Source organism: Leopardus geoffroyi, chromosome B2, assembly GCF_018350155.1.
Source record: "Leopardus geoffroyi isolate Oge1 chromosome B2, O.geoffroyi_Oge1_pat1.0, whole genome shotgun sequence".
NCBI classification, from domain to species: domain Eukaryota; kingdom Metazoa; phylum Chordata; class Mammalia; order Carnivora; family Felidae; genus Leopardus; species Leopardus geoffroyi.
In genome coordinates this window covers 54,384,314-54,405,656 of record NC_059332.1, presented here as the reverse complement: position 1 = coordinate 54,405,656, position 21,343 = coordinate 54,384,314, and the positions used below count along the sequence as shown (strand labels likewise).

The 21,343-nt window shown below is 38.5% G+C and overlaps 1 protein-coding gene and 1 pseudogene across 18 annotated transcripts in view; one reads left to right on the top strand and one right to left on the bottom strand.

Annotated features, from left to right (window-relative positions):
• DST (dystonin) overlaps window positions 1-21,343 on the top strand; it is a 495,699-nt gene that overhangs the window by 15,297 nt on the left and 459,059 nt on the right. The gene's annotated exons all lie outside the window — the stretch shown is intronic.
• LOC123609360 overlaps window positions 518-21,343 on the bottom strand; it is a 31,616-nt pseudogene continuing 10,790 nt past the window's right edge.

Below are 21,343 nucleotides of genomic sequence, written 5' to 3'. Positions count from 1 at the left end.
GTGCGAAACCTACTTAAAAAAATATTAAACAGGCATTTTGGACAACACAGTCTTGGCAATAGAACCTGGACTACATTTATCAAACATAGTAGGGAAAGTTTTCACTCTGCATCATAAAAAGGACAGCCAGATAGAAACTTTCACAGCAGTGAAATAAGATGGGAGAATTTTAACAATGGTTTAGTTTATTAAAAAGAGACTTCCTGGGGCATCTGGGTGGCTCAGTCAGTTAAGCGTCCCACTTTGGCTCAGGTCATGATCTTGCGGTCTGTGGGTTCGAGCCCTGTGTTGGGCTCTGTGCTGACGGCTCAGAGCCTGGAGACTGCTTCGGATTCTGTGTCTCCCTCTCTGTCTCTGCCCCTCCCCCGCTCATGCTCTGTCTCTCTCTCTCTGTCAAAAATAAATAAACATTTAAAAAAATATTTAAAAAGAGACTTCCTCAGGGGCGCCTGGGTGACTCCGTCAGTTAAGGGGCTGGCTTTGGCTCAGGTTATGATCTCACGGATCTTGAGTTGAGTTCGAGCCCAGCATCAGGCTGCTGTCAGAACAAAGCCTGCTTCAGATCCTCTGTTACCACTTCTCTCAGCCCCTCACTGGCTAGTGCTCACCCTCTCTCAAAAATAAATAAACATTAAGAAAAATAGATTTCCTACAGTGCCAGAGATCTTGAATATGCCACCTGGCCAGTCATCCAAAGCAATTCTTCTCATAATTGATGACTTTGGCTTCCACTTTGGGAAGATAACCACCTTTTTCTGAACTTATTTGCATTTTGCATTATTTAATGTCTTCTATGGAAGTAGGTCCTTTCTGTGTTTTAAGGTTTTTTTTTTCTTGTTTTTTTGAAGGATTCTTAACCTTTTTTTAAAAAAAAAATTTTTTTTTAATGTTTATTTATTTTTGAGACAGAGAGAGACAGAGCATGAATGGGGGAGGGTCAGAGAGAGGGAGACACAGAATCTGAAACAGGCTCCAGGCTCTGAGCTGGCAGCACAGAGCCTGACGCGGGGCTCGAACTCATGGACCATGAGATCATGACCTGAGCCGAAGTCGGACGCTTAACCGACTGAGCCACCCAGGCGCCCCTCTTAACCTTTTGATCTTGGTATTAATGGTCTTGAGTTTTTTCATTCTTGGTTTGATTTCTGTGCATTTTTGGCTGGAATATTTCATATAGATTTCTTTACTGGGGTTTTCCCTTTAGCTCTCTCATCAAAATCATCATCATTATCATCATCTTCCTCCTCCTCTCCATCATATCATCATCTTCATTAGCAACAAGTTTTACCTTTTTCTGTGGAACTTTACTACCACTTCCAGGGGCACATCGCTTTCCAGGTATATTTAGGAGTTTCACATCTTCCTCCTCTTCATCTTCTGACTGTGCATCTTCCTACATAGTACTAAATGCTATCCACAGAAATGCACAGCCTTGAATCACAGACCACAGGTGGTGTTATGCCAAAGCACCCAAAGGAAATCATTGACTGTACAGACATTTTCAAAGTTGTCAGTGTTACTGTAATTGGGCTGCCTTCATAATTCATTGTCTCTGTCTCAACATTGTACAATTCATCTTTTTTTTTAGACTGAAGATCAGATATATTTATTATCACATACATATAAATTAATGAAACATACCAATGAAAAGGTAAAAGGCTATATAGGATTTAACAAAAAATAATGAACAATGGGTTATGTCCTACATATAAGAATCAAACATTTATATAATGTTCTCAAAATAAATCAATTGTGTAGAGGAACAGATTAATGACTTAACTTGATTTTATTATTTATTTAATGTTTATTTTTTGTGAGAGAGAGAGAGACAGCACATGAGCGGGGGAGGGGCAGAGAGAGAGGCAGACACAGATCTGAAGCAGGCTCTGACAGCTCAGAGCCTGACACGGTGCTGGAACCTACAAACTGTGAGATCATAACCTGAACCAAAGTCAGATGCTTAACTGATTGAGCCATCCAAGTGTCCTTTATTTTTTATTTTTAAGTAGGCATAATGCCAAGCACGGAGCCCAGTGCCAGGCTTGAACTCATGACCCTGAGGTCAAGATCTGAGCTGAGATCAAGAGTCAGACGCTTAATCGACTGAGCCACCCAGGTGCCTGTTAATTTGATTTTTTTAAATTGAAAGACAATTGACATACAACATATTAATTTCAGGTGTACAACATAATGATTCAATATTTATATATATTGTGAAATGATCACCATAATAAGTCTAATTAACATCCATCACCACACATAGTTACAAAGTTTTTTTCTTATGATGAAAACTTTTAAGATTCACTGTCAGAGCAACTTTCAAATATACCATACAGTATTATCAACCATAGTCCCCAGGTTGTGTATGACTTCTCCTTGGCTTATTTATTTTACAACTGTAAGTTTGCATCTTTTGACCCCTTCCCATATTTTGCTTATCCTCCACTCCTCCTCCTCTGGTAACCACAATCTGTTCTCTGTGTTTATGAGTTTGATCTTTTGTTTCGTTTTGTTATAGATTCCACATATAAATGGGATTATAGGTACAAGAAAAGAAAGCTCTCTGTTCAGATCTGCCTATTTTTTAATTGGGTTGTTTTCTTTCTCTTGAGTTCTTTGAGTTCTTTATATATTTTGGATATTAATGCCTTATCAAATACATGATTGTACAGTTCATCTTTGCCCTGGTCCCTAAACTGACCATTCTTAAAGATAACTGGTGTTCATTTTCATCATTATCCATCTTAAACTGATAATTTTTGTCGGCTTGTAGTTCATACCTGGAAAGATAGTTCTGGGGCTTCAGTCCATACGCAGGTAGGAGAGAAGGTGGGTGGAGATAAAGGACTGCTGCTCCAGAGAATAGCCACACAGGGTAGACTCATACCAGGGCTGATCTTTGCCCATTTTTAAGCTGGGTTCTGTGTCTTCTTGTAAGAGTTCTTTATATAATCTGGATATAAGTCCTTTAACAGACATAAAATTTGTGAATGTTTTCTTATGGTCTGTGGTTTGTCTTTTCATTTATTTAGTGCTACCTTTTTAAGTGTAAAATTTTAATTTTTTTGTTAAGTCTAATTTATCAATTATTTTCCTTTATGATATCATATCTAAGAACTCTTTGCCTCCTAGAGTCATGAAAATTTTCTGTTATTTTTTTTCTGGAAATTTTAGAGCTTTGATTCTTACATGTAGTCTCTGATCCATTTAGAATTTTTATTTTATATGAATTATTGATATTCTTTTATAGGAATTTTTAAAAATTTTTTTTAACGTTTATTTATTTTTGAGACAGGGAGAGACAGAGCATGAACGGAGGAGGGTCAGAGAGAGAGGGAGACACAGAATATGAAACAGGCTCCAGGCTCTGAGCTGTCAGCACAGAGCCTGACGCTGGGCTCGAACCCACGGACCGCGAGATCATGATCTGAGCCGATGTCGGACTCTTAACCGACTGAGCCACCCAGGTGCCCCAATTGATATTCTTTTAAATATTAGTAGAGTTCATCTGTGAAGCCATGTGAGGCTGGTGTTTTCTCTGTGGGTCTATTTTAAGTTATCAATTTAAAATTAAATATTCAATTTCTTTACTTTTTATATGCCTACTCAAATTTTCTATTTCTTCTTGAGTCCGTTTGATCATTTGTATCTTTGTAGGAATTTGTTCTTTTCATCTAAATTGTCTAATTTGTTGGCTTAATAGTATTCCCCTTTAGTTCTTTGTCTTTCTGTATAGTTGGCAGTGCTTTCAGATTTCTTTTTTCTTCTATCTGGTCACAAAGTTGGGGCTTTCATTAAAAAGTGTGTGTTCTGTTGCACACTTCTGTGACTATGCCTGCATCCAGGGCTAAATGGCAGGAAGACAGAGAGAATATAAAGTGGTGAGAATTGACCCCACTCTCTTGGGATCAGAGAGGAAGGTTTCCTTCCTAAGAGTTTTAGTTCCTATTCTTTTGGGACTTCTAATGTCATTGCCAGTGGGATTGCTTGAGGGCTGGAAGTTAGGAGAAAAAATGGGGGAGATTTTTGCACTCCCTTCCTCACTCTGCAAGTCAGAATAAGGGGTCTTCTCTTGGAGTTCTCTCTGTCTGATCCTCAGTACCTAGCTCTGGGTTTCAGGGTGTGCGGCTGCATTGCATTCAGTCTGGGGAATACTGGAGACGAAAAATGGCAAACTCATGATTAGTTTGGTGATACTTCGAGTTCTGGCAGTTTTACTTCAAGTTCCTTGTTACTAGTTGCTTTTCAGAATCCTCAGATAGCTAGTTGCTCTGTGCATTCTGTTCAGTTATATAGTTGTGTTCAAGGGGAGACATATGCTTATTCTACTTTACTGTACTCAAAACCCTGATATGTTTTTAATTTGTCTATCCTCCTTCCACCTTAAGCCTGTTGCTTTTCTCCCTTTTATTTATTTGTTTTTTGGAAAATCTTGTAGAATTTTGCCATCTAAAATGAAGCGTGTATTGCTATGTATAACTCATGTAACACTGCAGATTCCATTTATTTAATCATTATACAGAATTTTTAGTAACTTAACTTTAATATGTTTTCATTTGGAAAAGTTTCTTTTCTTTTCTGATCAATCTCATCATTCTCCAGATTGATGTGTTCTCTAGATTTCCTTCTAATTTCCGGAAACGAAATAGACTGAGATTAAAGAACACCCCTCAGATTTTGGAGAAAACAATATACATTTTATCATGTTATTGAAGTTATTTACACAGAGAATAGAATTCTCACATTAAGAATTAGGCAGTACCATTAACAAGCTTTAAGTAACTAACTGGCCAACTCTGGAGAATCATTAACAAACGTTAAATCAGTAAATTCCTGCCACTACCCATTCTGCAGTGAACTGTATGGAGGAGGAAGCAGACATTTTCAGGCATTTCAGACGGATGTAGAGTGTAGCTAACTGCCTTTTGTTTTAAAAGCTGCTAAAGGGCATCCCCAAGGAATCCCAAATATATTTGAGAAGATTTGGTGAAACTATCTAGTTTTTGTTTGTTTGTTTGTTTGAGTTCCTTTATTTTGAAGGAGAGAGCAAGTGGAGGGGAGGGACAGGGGAGAGAATCCCAAGCAGGCTTCACACTGTCAGCACAGAGCCCAATTCTCCTGTGAACCGTGAGATCATGACCTGAGCTGAAATCAAGAGATGGATGCTTAACCAACTGAGCCATTCAGGCGCCCCAAAACTGTCTGGCTTTTCAAAAGTGATGTAATATAACAGAAATTTGCAATGAAAAAAGAAACTTAAAAGTTTAATAATTAATTTAAAATCATGAGGTCTGTTTCTACTGTTCTGAAGTCCTCTTGTGGGATGTCAACTTCTGAGGGACATTGTAAGAATCTGATGAATTCTATGGTCTATATCTCCAGAAATGTTAGGGATACATAGACATATACGTTTGCATATACTTTGAAGTGACTAAGGAGGCCTTTTTAATGCTCATGTGTGAATTCCTAGGGCAGAGATAGATTCCAGTTAAGAAATCCTGCAGTATTGGGGCACCTGGGTGGCGTAGTCAGTTGCGTGTCTAGACTCGTGACCCCAGGGTTGTGGGATCTAGCCCTGTGTGGGTTCCATGCTGAGTGTGGAGCCTACTTAAGATTCTTTGTCTCTTTCCCTCTGCCCCCTCCCCTTGCTTGTGCTTGCTCTCTCTAAAAAAAAATAATAATTAAAAAAAGAAAAAAAAGAAGTCCTGCACTAAGATAACCAGGTATCTTTGTCTAGTTAGGGTTGGGATCATTTTCAAAAATCTCTGCCAGGTAGAAATGTGTCCTGGGTAATGCCTTTGGCAGGGTGAAGTGAGTTGAGCTTTAATTCCCACTATGGTTCAGGTGTGAGATGTTGTAGATAACTTCCTGTATATTATCAGTAATGCTTGGAGAGATAGTAATTCATAAAGTTATTCTCAATCTATAGTGTACAACTGGAAATTCTAGCTCACATCTTTTACTTACAGCATGGACGCTGATGTGCTCCAAGTTTGTTTAACAGTGAAGACATACATATTCAGGGAATATAAGGGGCTACAAAAACTCCCTGGGGCAATGTGTCTCTGCTGTCTTTACCATGCTGCAGTAATAGGGCTGCAGAAGTCAAGTGGTATAGTGGAAATGATCCCAACTTAGTTGTTAAAAGACCTAAGGACAGGGGCGCCTGGGTGGCTCAGTCGGTTAAGTGTCTGACTTTGGCTTAGGTCATGATCTCACAGCTTGTGAGTTTGAGCCCCGAGTCGGGCTCTGTGCTGACAGCCTGGAGCCTGGAGCCTGCTGCGGATTCTGTGTCTCCCTCTCTCTGCCCCTACCCTGCTTGTGCTCTCTGTCTCTCATAAACGAACAAATGTTTAAAAAAATAAAAAAGACCTAAGGACAAGTCCCATTCTTTAGCTTCCCTAGCATAAATCACTTAATATTGCCAACGCTTACTTTCTTCTTTGGTAAACCAGAAATAGTAATAACTGTTCTTTTTGCAGGATATCCTGAGGATCCATGAAAATAGTACATGTATGTGATTTTTTAAAATCTATAAACCTATCGATTGAAACATAAAGAGACACATAGCTGTGATGAATGGAAACTTCATTCATTCACCCTGCATTTTTTCATTAGCAAGTACCTACAAATCTAACATGCATAGGGAATTTTTTTACTTCCTTATACTCCTGGATGGAAATATGGCCCTACTATCTCTCAGATACTTTTTAGAATCTGTCCATCTTGTATAGTAAAAATAGAATAAAAGGATGCTTAGTGTTAGAGAATGAGGAAGTCAAACGATCTATGTAATATTTGAGTTGAAGAAAATCAGTAATCAAGTAGTTTATATTAGCTCTTAAATTGATAGTCAAAAAGATCAGGGTGATTTTAGGCTTTCCTGGAAATAGTGAGATCTTATCCTGCCCCACATCCTGGGTCAGAGATGGGGAAATGATAATAGCTGCCATTTCCTGAGAGCTTTCCTATCTTTACATATGTTCTATCTCATTTAATCATCACTTGCCTAAGGTCCTACAGAGGTTGTTCTAAGTTGAAATTCCAACTCTGGTCCTTTTACCTGCATAGTCCATGCTCATAGCTACCCATCAGAGGAATGGGGCTGAATTAGAGCAAGCTGAACTGGCATTTTTCTCTTCTAAGATTCATAGGGATCAATGTTAATTCACATTTTTTAACCTTGAAAGCTCAGAGCAACCTTTGAGCTTGCTCTTTAGGACTTACAGACGGTGATAACTGCCGTCTGAAAACAAGATGGGATTCAGATGGGATCAAGTTTTAGCTTTAAGAAATATGGATCTCTGAGCTCCATTTATTAATTTTTTAAATTATTAAATGAGTGAATTTACAATATTTAATCTATTTTCTGAGAGGTCGTTTTCAAGCATATTGGAATTTAAATTTCTGAGTTATTAGAATATATGAAGCAATATGATTACTTTAACTTGTAAATATAGTGCATTTTGTCCATTATTATTAGAAAGAAAAATGTGCTGGTGTTTTCCACAGGTGCAGTCAGATGCAGACTGAGGGGCTGAATTCCCCCTTGGTCTGCTCTTTTAGCTGTAGTCTGCTGGTTACAATACTGATGTGGCAGAACAGAAGAAACCAAAGGCTGAATTTTAAATAACATCCTTAGTTGTTTAGACTCTCTTAAAATATTTAGAATATCTAGCTATATGTCTGAATCATATGCTGTACTGGGTGGGAGGTAAAATTAGGAAATTTTGGCTGGCTACTGCTACATTATAATTTCTCTAGAAACCTCAAGAAAATAATGGACTCAAGCATGCCTTGAGCTGTTCTCTGAGAAACTATGGCAACAGGCCTTTTAATTAAAGCTGAACTAGTGTGTGTAGCTTAGAAAAACAGATAGTGCCAAACTGATAGCAAGAGTGTATGGGAATAATCCAGGAAACTAAAAAAAAAATTCTTTTTAGATATATTTGGTAATTCTTTGTTATCTATATTGTTCAAAGAAATAGTAGGAAAAAAAAAGAAACAGTAGGAAAGTCTTTTAGTGGATGTCAATATTTGGCCTTTGAATATCCTGTATTGATTTTCTGTAAGCAAATATAGTTTCCTAATTATGCTTTTTAAGGTTAGTATTCAAATTATGTTTCCTGAGTGCAGGTTAACTGACCTTGGAAGGGCCAGCCTGGAGGCATCCTCCTTTGCAAGGGCAACCAACCCGGGATAGTCAAAAAGGATGATCTTTCCATTTTGATAACGGAGACTATATGTGTGCCACAGTGAGACAGCTCGTGGGCTGTTGATCAACAAATTAGTAAACTAGCCTCCAGCTGAGATGAACCATTTACAGCCAACATGCTAGAGTTTGTAAACTCAGAGCATACCAAAAAGTAGTTAAAAAACCCCAAAAAGTAAATGGAAGTCAAGAGTTGCCATTTTTCTAGGATCAAAATATGTGTTATTCTCATAACTCCCAGTGATGGAGAGATTTTATCACCTTCTTTGCCATGGAAAGTTTGAGTTTATGTCTATTGCTTTGATATCCCACCTGATTAGTGCTCCCATTCACTCTTAAAAATGTATGTTGTTTGGAGCATAAATTGTAAATCACTCGGTAAGGGCAATAACAGAGAAGATGAGCCTCTAATGAAATAAAATGCAATGGTGACAAATGTAAAGTTCATAAGCCAGAGACAGTGTAGGAACTGGCTCTTAAAATAGTCTGTTATCCAGTCTCCTTGGTTCTGGCTTGCAGTTTACCTTTTATTGTACTGTTAGCAGAGTTAGCTAGTATAGTATAGTATAGTATAGTATAGCTAGTAACAGTATAATCAGATCTGATCTTCCACACTTTTTGCTTAATGGCTTCCCATTGCTTACAGTATACCCTTTCTCAGTCTCAGCTCCACCCTACCTCTAATGCGTACATTACCTAAACACAAACAAGGCCCAGCTGTTCAATGTTCCCTGTCCTCCTCTGTGTGTTCCTACTTTTCCCAGTGCCGGAATTCCTCTACTCTTTGTGTGTGTGTAGCGAACTCCTACTCATACTTAAAAACGAGGACTGAACATCACCTTTTTCCTTCCTTTATCTCACAATCCCCACTTAATTCTCTCAAACATTCTCCTCTGTGGGACTAGGTGTAGGGATTTACACATCTGTCTTCCTAAGGCAGGTGCTATGTACAGTTGACCCTTGATGCAGGGGTTGGGACATCAACCCCCACAGCAGTTGAAAATCCACGTATAACTTTTGGCTCCCCCCAAAAACTTAACTACTAATAGCCTACTGTTGACCGGAAGCCTTACCAATAAAATAAATAGTTGATTAACACATATTTTGTATGTTATATGTATTATATACTGTATCCTTATAGTAACATAGAAAAAATGTTATTAAGAAAACTCAAGAAAGAGAAAATGCATTTATAGTACTGTGCTGTATATAAAAAACAAAACAAAATTGTATGACCTGTCAGAATGGCTAAAATCAACAACTCAAGAAACAACAGGTGTTGGCGAGGATGTGGAGGAGGGGGGAAACCTCTTGTACTGTTGGTGGGTGTGGTCACTATGGAAAACAATATGGATGTTCCTCAGAAAGTTAAAAGTAGAACTACCCTATGGTCCAGCAAAGGCACTATCAGGTATTTACCCAAAGAATATAAAAATACTAAGTCTAAGGGATACATGCACCCTGATGTTTATAGCAGCATTATTACAGTAGCTAACTTATGGAAACAGCCCAAGTGTCCATGGATTGACGGGTGAATACAGAAGATGTGGTATATACACAATGGAATATTACTCAGCCATAAAAAAGTACAGAATCTTGCCATTTGCAACAACATGCATGGAGCTAGAGAGTATTATGTTAAGCAACATAAGTCAGTCAGAGAAAGACAAATACCATATGATTTCACTCATATGTGCAATTTAAGAAACAAAACAAATGAACAAAGGGGGAAAAAAGGAGAGAGGGACGCAAGCCAAGAAACAGACTCTTGGGGCACCTGGGTGGCTTCTTCGGTTGAGTGTCCTACTTCAGCTCAGCTCATGCTCTCGTGGTTCATGAGTTTGAGCCTTGCGTCGGGCTCTGTGCTAACAGCTTGGAGCCTGGAGCCTGCCTCAGATTCTGTGTCTCCCTTTTTCTGTGCTCCTCCTTCGCTTGTGCTCTGTCTCTGTCTCTCTCAAAAAAAAAAAAAAAAAAAAAAAAACATTAAAAAAAGAAGAAGAGGAAACAGACTCTTAGCTATACAGAACAAACTGGTGGTTACTAGAGGGGAAGGAAGGGGAGGAATGGGTGAAATAGGTGATGGGGATTCAGGAGTGCACTTGTGATGAGCCCTGGGGGTTGTATGGAAGTGTTTAAATCTCTGTATTGTATACCTGAAACTAACATTACCCTGTGTTAACTAACTGGAATTTAAATAAAAATGTAAAAAAGAAAAATCTGCGTGTGGACCTGCGCTGTTCAAACCTATGTTATTCAAGGGTCAACTGTAGTTTTTATCTTGTCTCCACAGCCTTGTGTGGCGTGTGGCACAGAATGGGTACTTACTATTTGTTGAATATTTGATGTTTGGTAAATATTTGATGAATGGATGAGTGGGCTTAAGTGGGTAAAGTAATTGGAGTCACTGGGGCATATTTGAGAAAACACAGAGTAGTTGAAATTTGGTTCTGCTGTTTTCCCTCTTCCCTTTTTCTCATTCTTCTGCTCCTCCAGGTGTCTGTTTCTTGGCTTCTCGGAACACTTTCTTCAGGGTCTCACCTGGGCTTGCCTTACCCCTGAATTCCCCTCAGCTTCTAAAATCCCTTTTGCCTTTCTTCCCCAAACTTCTATCTTCACCTCCCATCAGAATGTCATTTCCATACTGAAGAATGCAGCTGGATATAATTAGAGGATAATCACTTCAGCTTAATTCATTCCAGGTTATAAAAGACTGACAGGGAGACAGCAGGAAGTGTCTGATATTTGAATTCCACAATAGAAAGGCTTGCTTTGTCTGTTCAGATTTCTGACTGTGTATAACCTTCCCTTTCATATAGTATATTAATGCCATCGCTAAACAGGTTTTCATGCCAGGGTTTCGGATTATGTCATTCAATCTTGACAAAGGAATATTTTGAGAAAGGCCTGACTGTAACCAGTTTCAGCAATATTAATGTCTTTGTTCAGCAGCATTTGTGCAATTATTTGGATATTTTACTGCTTTTTTTGGTATTTTTTTATATACATGAACGAACATTGGAAATACTAATGATGGTGATAAGGAAATTAAGTTTTATTCAGCTAATGAACTTCAGGCAAAGATATAAAAAAATCATGTGAGGCAAGAGTTGATTCTTAATCTCAAATGGATGCTCACCAATTTTAACCCTCCGTGTAGTCTTTTATTATTTGGGAAAAAAAAAGCAAAAGTAAGGAAAATGTATGGAATTCTGGAACTCTACTTCAAAATTGTATACAAAAGGGGAGCTATAACTAAGGATTTTTTAATTTTATATTTTGGTTTCCAGGCCAGAAACCTAAGTCTCTCAGTGTGACTTTGCACATTTTATTTCTTCTGTGTTTTCAAAAAACCGTTCGGTACAATTGAGGGGCCACCTGTAAAAGGGAAGGAGATATGCTTGGGTTTCCTTCAAGCTGCCCCTTCAACGTTGTTAGCTCTTGCTTTAAATCCTTCTAGCAGCTGAAATCTAGCTAATCGATACCTTTGCTGCAACTACTTTAGTAGATCCCCAAATCAGAGCCCTGCAAAAGCAGGATATGACACAGGCCCCTGGACTGGGTACTGAGATTTATGAGATGAGGCCAGAGGTTCTGAAACCATCATCACTTCCCTTCCCTGTTTTCCTCATCCATCCAGGAACCACCAGAGCCTGGAGGGCAGTTTACTCTGGGCCACGAATTCTGAAGGGCTCGGTCTTACTAGAAGAGTGAATTCAACTGACTGAGAGAGGCCTTTCTGTCAGAAGCTTAAGTGGAATAAAATCAGATTGAATAAGACCTACCCTTGCCTTTGTGGAACTCTCTTTCCTCCCTTCATCTTATAGTGATGTATCATTCGCGGAGAAATTTGTCATTCACTGAAGTTAGTGTTCATGTTTTCTTTTTTCTCTTCTTTGGCTATACCTGCATTTTCCTGAGAGTTGCTATACTTGTGCATAGAATCAAAGGGTAAATGGGGTTTGTTGTTGTTTGTTTTTTCTGGCTTTGCACATGGGATTTTAGTAATGGGACTAGGAGAATGGAAAAAAGTAACCGGAAAAACTTTTTGTATGCTGGTATCTCTTCTCTGTAGAACTTAAAGATTTAGTTAGGCAGTATTTGTGGTTATTGCCTATTTGTTTTAATTTTTGTTTTATTTTTGCATGTAAAACATTCACATGATTCAAAAATTAAAACATAAAATAAAAATACATCAGTGAGAATTCTTATGCCATTCTTGTTCCTCATATATAAGGAAATCTTAGATTACCACTGTTCTAAGTTTATTGTGAATCCTTTATTATTTTTCTTTTTACAAGGAAATAAATATATATTTTGTTTTTCTCCTTTTTCATATGCATAGTAATGTGCTGTATTCACTGTTGTGCATCTTGTTTTATCCACTTAATGTATCTTGGAGAACTTTCTATAGAGAGTGCTTTAATTTTTTTTTATAGGTGCATAGCATCCCCTTTGATACAAATATAATTTAGTTAATCATCCCCTATTTATGACATTTGGGAATTTTCTAATCTTTTATTACAAACCATGCTTAAATATAAAACACATTTCACATGTGTGCAAATGTTGTCTGTAAGATGAACCCCCAGAAGGAGAATTATGGTGTCAAAGATTTATGTATTTCAATTTTGATAAATACTATCATTTGGCCTTCCATAATGGTTTGTCTTAATTACTGATGCTTCATAATATGTCCTCTCTTATTGGGATGTTCTTTTACTTGGCTATTTTTTTTTAAGTTTATTTATTTATTTTTAGAGAGAGAGAGACAGAAAGAGAGAGAAAGAGAGGTGGGGAAAGGCAGAGAGAGAGAGGAAGAAAGAGAATCCCAAGCAGGCTCTGTGCTGTCAGTGCAGTGCTGGGCTCGATCTCAGTAACCATGAGATCATGACCTGAGTGGAGATTAAAAGTTGGATACTTAACCAAATGAGCCACCTAGGCACCCTTTGCATAGCTGTTTTTATTTTTTCCTGTTTTATATGAATATTAGAACAACGTTGTCTAATTCTAAGAGAAAGATTAGTATTTTTATAGAGATCATGTTAAATGTAAATTTTGTTATAGGAGAACTGAGTCTTTGTGATCTTGAGTTTTCCCATCTAATAATTGGTATGCTTTTCTATTTTAATTTATTTTTTAATTAATTTATTTCGAGAGAGAGAGAGCACGAGTGGGAGAGGGGCAGAGAGAGAGGGAGAAAGAGAGAATTCCAAGCAGGTTCTATGATGTCAATGCAGAGCCTGACACAGGGCTTGAACTCACGAACTCTGAGTTCATGACCTGAGCTGAGATCAAGAGTGGGATGCGCAACTGACTGAGCCACCCAGGTGCCCCTATGCTTTTCTATTTTAAACTCTTCTTTTGTGGAAGAGTCTTTTTCATGTATTTTCCCCACATTTCTTGTTAAGATTATTTCCAGTATTTTATCTTTTCGGTTGTGATTAAAAGTGGGTCTTTTTTTCATTATATCTTCTGTTTGTAGTTTCTATATATGAAAACTATTGGTTTCATTATCTTAACCTTATAGTCTGCTTACTTACCTATTTCACTGTTTGTAATACAGTGGAATCACTGTAGATTCAGTGGAATCTTTTGTGTTTTCCAGGTATACAGACATATCATCGGGGGTGCTGTCTGGCTCAGTCAGTAGAATGTGTGGCTTTTGATCTCAGGGCTGAGCCTCCTTGGGTGTAGAGATTACTTAAAAATAAAATCTTATAGTATATGTGCTGCCGAAGTGAGCACTAAAAATAAAATCTTAACAAAAAACCCCACAAAACCCCCAAACATATCACCTGCAAGTAGAGATTATTGTACATTCTCTTTTCCTATTGTGAATTTATTATTTCATTGGTATGTGTGGACATCCAGGAAAATGTTAAATAGTAGTAATGACAGTAGGTATCCTTTTCCAGTGCCTGACTTTACTGACGATATCTTTGGTATTTCCCTGGTAAGCATAAGCTGGGTATTGGGTTTAAATAAATACATTTTATTACGTTTCAGGACCATCCATCTGTGCTGGTAATTTATTCTCTGTTCTTTCAGCTCCACCTTGACCTTACATACTATAGTCCCTGGAGTTGGGGTCCGGGACTCTGCAGGCTACTTTTCTCAGATGCCTTTGACAGCTGCTTCCTATTGGGATCTGTCAATAGGGGGCACTAGAGGGAGTCTGGAAGTTGGGAGGAGGGAGAAGCACTTCCTGTCTCTTGTTGTTGCTGTCAGAGGTGCCCTTTAGTAAAGGTAGTTCACCTCAGACCTCCAGCTTTTTCTCAGGAATGCCAGAACCAGCTTCATCACCTCCCCTCATAGGTATCAGCCGAAGCCAGGCAGTGATCCCTCTTCAGAGGAATGAGCCCCAACTGAGAGGCACTTTCCTCCTCTGAGCCCCTGAGGAACTAATGGCCCCTGAACAATGTGCCCCTTTCACCCTCTGAGCTCCAGCTTTGTGGAGCCTCTCCTTTGAGCGCCCACATTCATGTAACCTAATCTCTTCCCACCCTCACCCCAACTAATGGGTGGCAGCTGCATTTATTATGTCTGGGTTAGCTCAGTGTCCTCCTTTTGCTCTTCCAGTCCTCCAACACCTGTTTCACCAATTCCCTTTATTCAGTCCCCTCTGTTGAGCTTGCTGATGAGCTGATGAGCTGATGAGCTTTCTGCTTTCCTGAAAGGACCCAGTCTGTGACTCATCTATTCCTGTCTTACTGAATGTTTTGATCCAGATTGTTTTCCGAATCCTTTGCCCCAGTGCTTTTTCTGTGCCAATGGGGATGATTGTGTGGTTTTTCTTTATAGACCTATGAAATATAATAATGGATTTTTCTAACTAACACTGGACTCTTCTTGAATTTCTCTAGTAAGTTCCCCTTCATCATGTGTTCTTTCACTGGGCTGATCCTTCTTGATGATATTTTCATTATGATTTTTGCATTAATCTTTATACATGAGATTGGTCTGAGGTTTTCTCTTTTTGGGTAGCCTATGTCAAGGTTCTATTTCAATGCTGTATTTGCTTCATAAAAGTTTTAGGTTTCCCATTTTTTTTTTTCTGAACTCTGGAACAGTTCCTATAGCATTTTACATCAGCCTTTACAAGTTTCTGTTGTTTGGTGGCATCCCTTTAGGAGATTCCCTGATACTGGTGCTAGTTTGGTATCATATACTAGGAGATTATTTTATTAAATTAATCCAGAATGACTCAAAAAATGATGTTTGATGCTCCATTAGCTGGTCTGGTTGAGAAAAGCTGGTCCAAACCAAACTGAAATAGGCAGTGTGTCTCTGGTGCCCTTTAATCCCATAATTATTGTACTATGTCTTTAAGTAATTCTGCCTCTTACCTGCTCCTCTTTTCCATCCTATTCTGATGCCAATGCCTGCTGAGGTTACCTACTCTGAACTGATACAGTTTTTGTTATATGACCCTGCATATATCACATATTTGCATTTTAATAACAGAATCATAAATATGTTCATGACAGAATCTTGGGTGCTGGTAGTTTATGTTTTGTGTCTCTTGTGTCTTCTGTTTTAAGTTCTCCAAGTGCACTTACATCTGAGGTGAGACATAACTGTACTGGGTTGAGGAGAGTGTATCTTCCCACTGACTCAGTTAAATAGGTTTAATAAACTTAGCACTCAGAAACCTGAGGGGGGTCTCTAGCCTTCTTTTAAAAAAATTCCAAAAACATCAGGGTCACCTTGGAGTGAATAAGGGAAAAATGGAAGAATGCCTTATTTAAATTTCTGATCCCATCTCTAGATTCGTGGCTCATCATTTATTTTCAGTGCTGTTATGCATCCTCCTTTCTCTGACCAGTGGCCATTTTCTTGCCCTTGACCTTGTTGACTGCTTTGCTGTGACCCTGGCTTTTCTTACACAGTGGATTCTCCCCTCCTCCCGCCATGAGCAGACCACCTCCTCCATTGCCCCATAATGTCTCCTGAGCATACTTCTTTATGTCCCCTTCATTGCATCACTTGTTTTTAAGTCTGTGTTCTCCTTTGGACTGGTTGTTCCTGAGGCTGCATTGTGTCTATTCATTTTTGTTTTCAGTGTTTAGTACAGTGCTGCACACATAGGAGGGTTCAAAAAATATTGGTTGAATTATTGAATGAATAAAGCCCAAGTAAAAGTGGAGAAAAAAGAAAAATAAATGGCGAATGGCTACATGACTTCAGTACTATGTGCTAGATGCTAAAAGGTGGGTCCTGAGTAATCTACTTGCACTGTATGAAAAGTAAGCATAATGCTTTCATTCAGAGTGGATTTAACTTGTATTTGATTTACGCTTACAGTGCAGATGCTTTTCTGGCAACACACCTTTCTAAATCTGCTTCCTCAGAAGGTGTATATCAGAATAAATCAGAAAGACAGTTTTCAAGGCTATGGAAGTCTAAAAATCCTCTGGTAGCTTTATAATAATCCACCTTTTGTATCAGAAAATTTGTGTTTATTTTCCCTGCATCAGGAAATTTGGTCCTGCTTCAGGAAATGATAGTAGAGATAAGAGAATGAACGGGAATAATAAGAGATGCTAAAAATAGATCCCCTGGGAGATTGAGATGACCTGAAAGCAGAGGATTAAGTTGAGGGGTTTGAGGGAAATTAAAGCTCTTTCCATGGTGCCTCCACCTGGAAAGTATAAATATAGAGCATGGGATTATGTTTAGCTTGAATGTTTTTCCATCTTGAGCAGCTAGAAAAATTTTAATTGGCAATCTGTGTTTGGATGACAACGGGAGGATTTAGACTTCTTTGGACCCACTTTAGCTACAGAAGTTATTCATGAATATATAAATATTGTTACCCTTATCTTACTGCTGCACTGATGCTACCTGCCCAAGGTAGACCTTAATGTACTTAGGTATTCTTTATTCTTTATCTCTAGGTAGATATTTTATGTTTTAGTTTTCTCTTTCTTATCAGTGTACTAAATTATGTTTAGTTATGCTGAATTGTGTAGGGAGAGTGGGACAGTTTTGGAGAAAATTTACATATATGTGCTTACCATTGAATTACATTAAGAGTTAAAATTAATCTTTGTAAAGAGTTTAGCATTACCCCCAAATAAGGAAAAATTATTTGACAGGGATGGTATAAATTCGCTGATTTTATAACCTTACTTCAGAAGTGTTTATTCCTTTTGGTGAGACAGTTTGGTTTTATCAACTGTGATATAAGAAGGCTGATTCTTACCTCTAAATCAGTATGAGTGCCTTCATTCCTATCCCACAGAGTTAGTTTCTGTCTTCCTTTAGGGAGTGGGGAATGTGAGTGGAGGAGAGAAACCAAGGGGACTCTATCTTATGGTTTCTCCAGCTGGAGTGTCCTTCCCAGGGAAATGTGCCTCCTCTCCAAAAGGTACACAATGTGGAGACCACTGCTGCTGCCTTTACCTGAAATAAATGCACACTGGATCCCAGTAAAAGTTTTACCAGTGTAGGGTTTAGGTGAATGCTCCAAAACTGTGGGGGTGGTGAAGGGAAGGGCCAGGGCTGTGTCAAGGTCAGGCCAGAACTCTTGGCCCAGGCTGTTCTGTCTCTTATTCTTTAACTCTTCTGTTTTTCTTCTTGGTCTCTCTACATCCTAAGCAGAGGAATTTTCTCTTGTTTCTCTGTGCTAGACTTTGCATCCTGCTCCTTCCCACCTCCCACCACTAGGGTGAAGGTCGGTCCCTTTCTCCTTTTCTGCCATCTCTGAGAAGGGTAGGTGAACTTTGACTTGTGACTGTTGGCTTTGCCAATCTCTGCAGGATCTAGATGGGAAAGTAACATCCTTCCTATTTAATGCTATTTTGACTATGTATTTTTGTGACCTGTTGCCCCAGCATGACTATGCTAAGACAACTTTTTAAATTAGCCAACCATTAAGGTGCCCAAATCAGTGATCCCTATGAAAAAAAAAAAAAAAAAAAAAAAAAAACAAAACAAAAAGCCAAAAAACAGGCACAACTATGTTAGCCAATTCAATCAAAGTTTGGCCTGAAATAGAATATTGTAATCCATACCTTCTCCTACCTCATAAAATTAAATAAACATTTTTTTTTTTTTTAAGCAAGCATTTGTACTTTAAACTCAAATGACCACATCCAGTACTTGGTAGCTTCTTTGCGTGTGTTTCCCACAATGCTCGTGGATATGTAGTTTTCACTCCTTTATTGGAAGTATTCTAACCACAAAAGGGGTAAGCAAGGTCAAGTCCCTTTCCATCTTGCAAGAACATTGCCTCTCATTTTAGCTTACCTTTTTTTTTTATTAAAAAAATTTTTTTATACTATGAATGAGAAGTTATTTAGGAACATTTTAGGGTACACAGGTGAAATGAGAGAACTTTCTTGCATTGTGGAAACAGCTTATACTTCTGATGGCTAAATTAAAATAAGGGACATGTTTAAAAATGAGAAAAGATGATTTTGTACATTTGGTGCTAAAAATGTCTTCCTCTCTAGATATGTTTAATTTATTGCTTTCATCAAATATCCTCCACCATAAAAGAATATTATTAAAAACCTTAGATGGCCAAAGCTGAGATGAAATAATATAAATTATGTCAGCCATCCTCTTAAAGCATGTTGACCTTAAAAAAAAAAGCCAGCTCTTTTACCAGCAAAATAAACTTTTTTGGGGAATAGCAGAGAATGGCATTTCAGGACAAGCAAACCATAGCAAGTCTAGAGAACAGGAGAGAGGGGCTTGCTTTTATAGGGGAAAGAAGGAAGCTGGAGGGGCTATTATGGCTTCTCACTGGCTTAATGTGGCAGTTTCCCATTGGCTGGGCTGTTGCTGGGCAAGTTATTCCTTCTTACTGCTGGGATAGGTTAAGTAAGCTTTCTCCTGTTGAGGTATGCTTCTTAAGGTGGGTAGTAGTGCATGAGAACTCTCCTTTCAGGGTTTCTCAACTCCATTTTTAATGAAATTTCCTTTATTTATTTTCACATTTCTCCCTTTGATCAAGATCTTTACTTGAAAGCATTGCTTGCTGATCAAGAGTTGGGGTTTTTGTATTTAGTGGTTTCGAACACTAAAGTGATTTCATCCCTTAGTGCCAAGAAGGACTTTTCTTCATTGTTATGTCCCAATTGCAGGGAAATTGTGCAGACTGAAATCACTGAGGTCACATTTCAGTAACAGGGAAGGGTAGAAGGGAGAATTCTCAGGCATTTCCCATCTGAGGTTTGTATCTTAAGCGTTTGAGATCATCTTGAAGCACCAAGCTAACATCACCGTATTGGGCATGTCATTTTTACAAAAGTTTGACAGTCAACAGGTATAAAGCTTAAAAACGATAATACAGAACAGGATAAAGAGCAGACATTCTGCAGGGAACTATCCTAGCTTAAAGGAGTCTTTTCTAAAAGCCTTGCAAAGTGGAGTTAGCTCGTTTACATTTCCCTTAGATGCAGGGGAACAGATAGAAGACTGAGGGATCTCCAACATCATGAGCAGATCAGAATTCTTGGTGACAGATCCAGTAGACAGAACGGTTTCTCCCTTTTGTGATAGATTGGGCTAAGAAAGAGAGGGAAGAAATAAAGTAAAATGCAATAGTGAGAAAAAAAGTATACATGCTTGTTCCAGTCATCTTGGGAAAATGGTCTCTTTCAGCTATTAACCTGCTTCAATTCCTGGAAATCTTTATTTTCAGGTCACCACTTGGTGTGCAGGTCCAGTTAGGGTTTGGTGCTTTCTTTAGATGTGACACATGGATCCAAGAGGCTTTTCCTTGGGGTTTGGCAGCACAAGCATTGGTTCCTTTGCAACATGGTTGAGAAGAGTCTTTGTGAAGATATCTTTTCCAATAGCTGAAATCTCCAGGCTGCAATCTGTGATGTTGTTGGTCTTTGTCTCCAGGGAACATGCTTTTGAGAGACTGTTCTGCTAAAGTATGGTTATTCTCAATAGAAACAAATAGAAGTATATCCCTCTTAACCAGCTATGGGTCAGAAGAAGCATGACCCAAGTGCATTGGGCATCCTGTGATTATCTCAAAGGGTGAGAGTTTATGGGTTCCAAAAATGGTAGACCTGAGATTCAGAAGGACTAATGGCATTGCTTTTGGCTAGCTTATTTGGAGAGTCTACAGATTTTGCCGGTTGAGTCTTAATGCTGTAGTGTGTTCTACTAACCCTGAGGATTGAGAATGAAAGTAAGACTGGCCAAATGGCACAGGCTTGTTGAAGCATTTGGCTGGTGAAGTGAATTCCCTGGTTATGAAGTTTCAGGGGCATTCCCCAGGTAGAAGTGATATTTTAAAACATACAAGCCATTGCCAAGACATATTTATATCCATGAGACAGGGGAAGGTGTATAAAATCCATCTGCCAAACCTCAAATAGTTTATTGGGAAATTTAAGGTGTCCGGGGGCAGTGAGGACAGGGTTTCTTGAATTGTATTTCGGGCAGGAGGTGGTAAGCAAAGTAGGCACTCTTTGTGGCCTTAATATTTCCCCAACCAGTATTGGTTCATAAAGGTTATCATTTCATCAGTAGACCAATGATTCAATGTCTATTTAGTAGTCAGTAATGGAAATTTTAGTCTCTGGTGGGCCTGGATTATTATTTGGTCCAAGTTTTCTTTCTTTCTTTCTTTCTTTCTTTCTTTCTTTCTTTCTTTCTTTCTTTCTCTCATTCATCAAACCAATGGTTATTAGCTTTCCAATGTTGTTTTTCCTTCCTTGGGCTGATTATTGGATATCTGTAGTTGGTTCTTCTACATTATCATTTGGGGGAGCATCCTTTAGGATCAGGACAGAGATATGGTCATTGATTCCTTTGAGAACAGAGTTCTCTGTGGAAATATCTATTAGGTTGTTTCCTTTAGCCTCTAAAGAATCAAATTTGGAATGCCCAGGGACCTTGATAATAGCTAATAATTCCTGGACATAAAGGCCATTTTGAATTTTGTCCCCACTGGAAGAGAGGAAGCCTCACTGTTTCCCATAGTATTCCAAAGTGATGAGCTACTCCAAAGCATGCCTGCTTCAGAAGGAATTGCAGTAGTATGCTCAGAATAATATTTATCATTTTCGTGTTTTAAATAAGAACTTTTGGTAAGCCATGAAAAGTTAGCATTATCAGGAGGCAATTTGTCAGATTAAGGCAGTCATGAGGATCATTATTGGC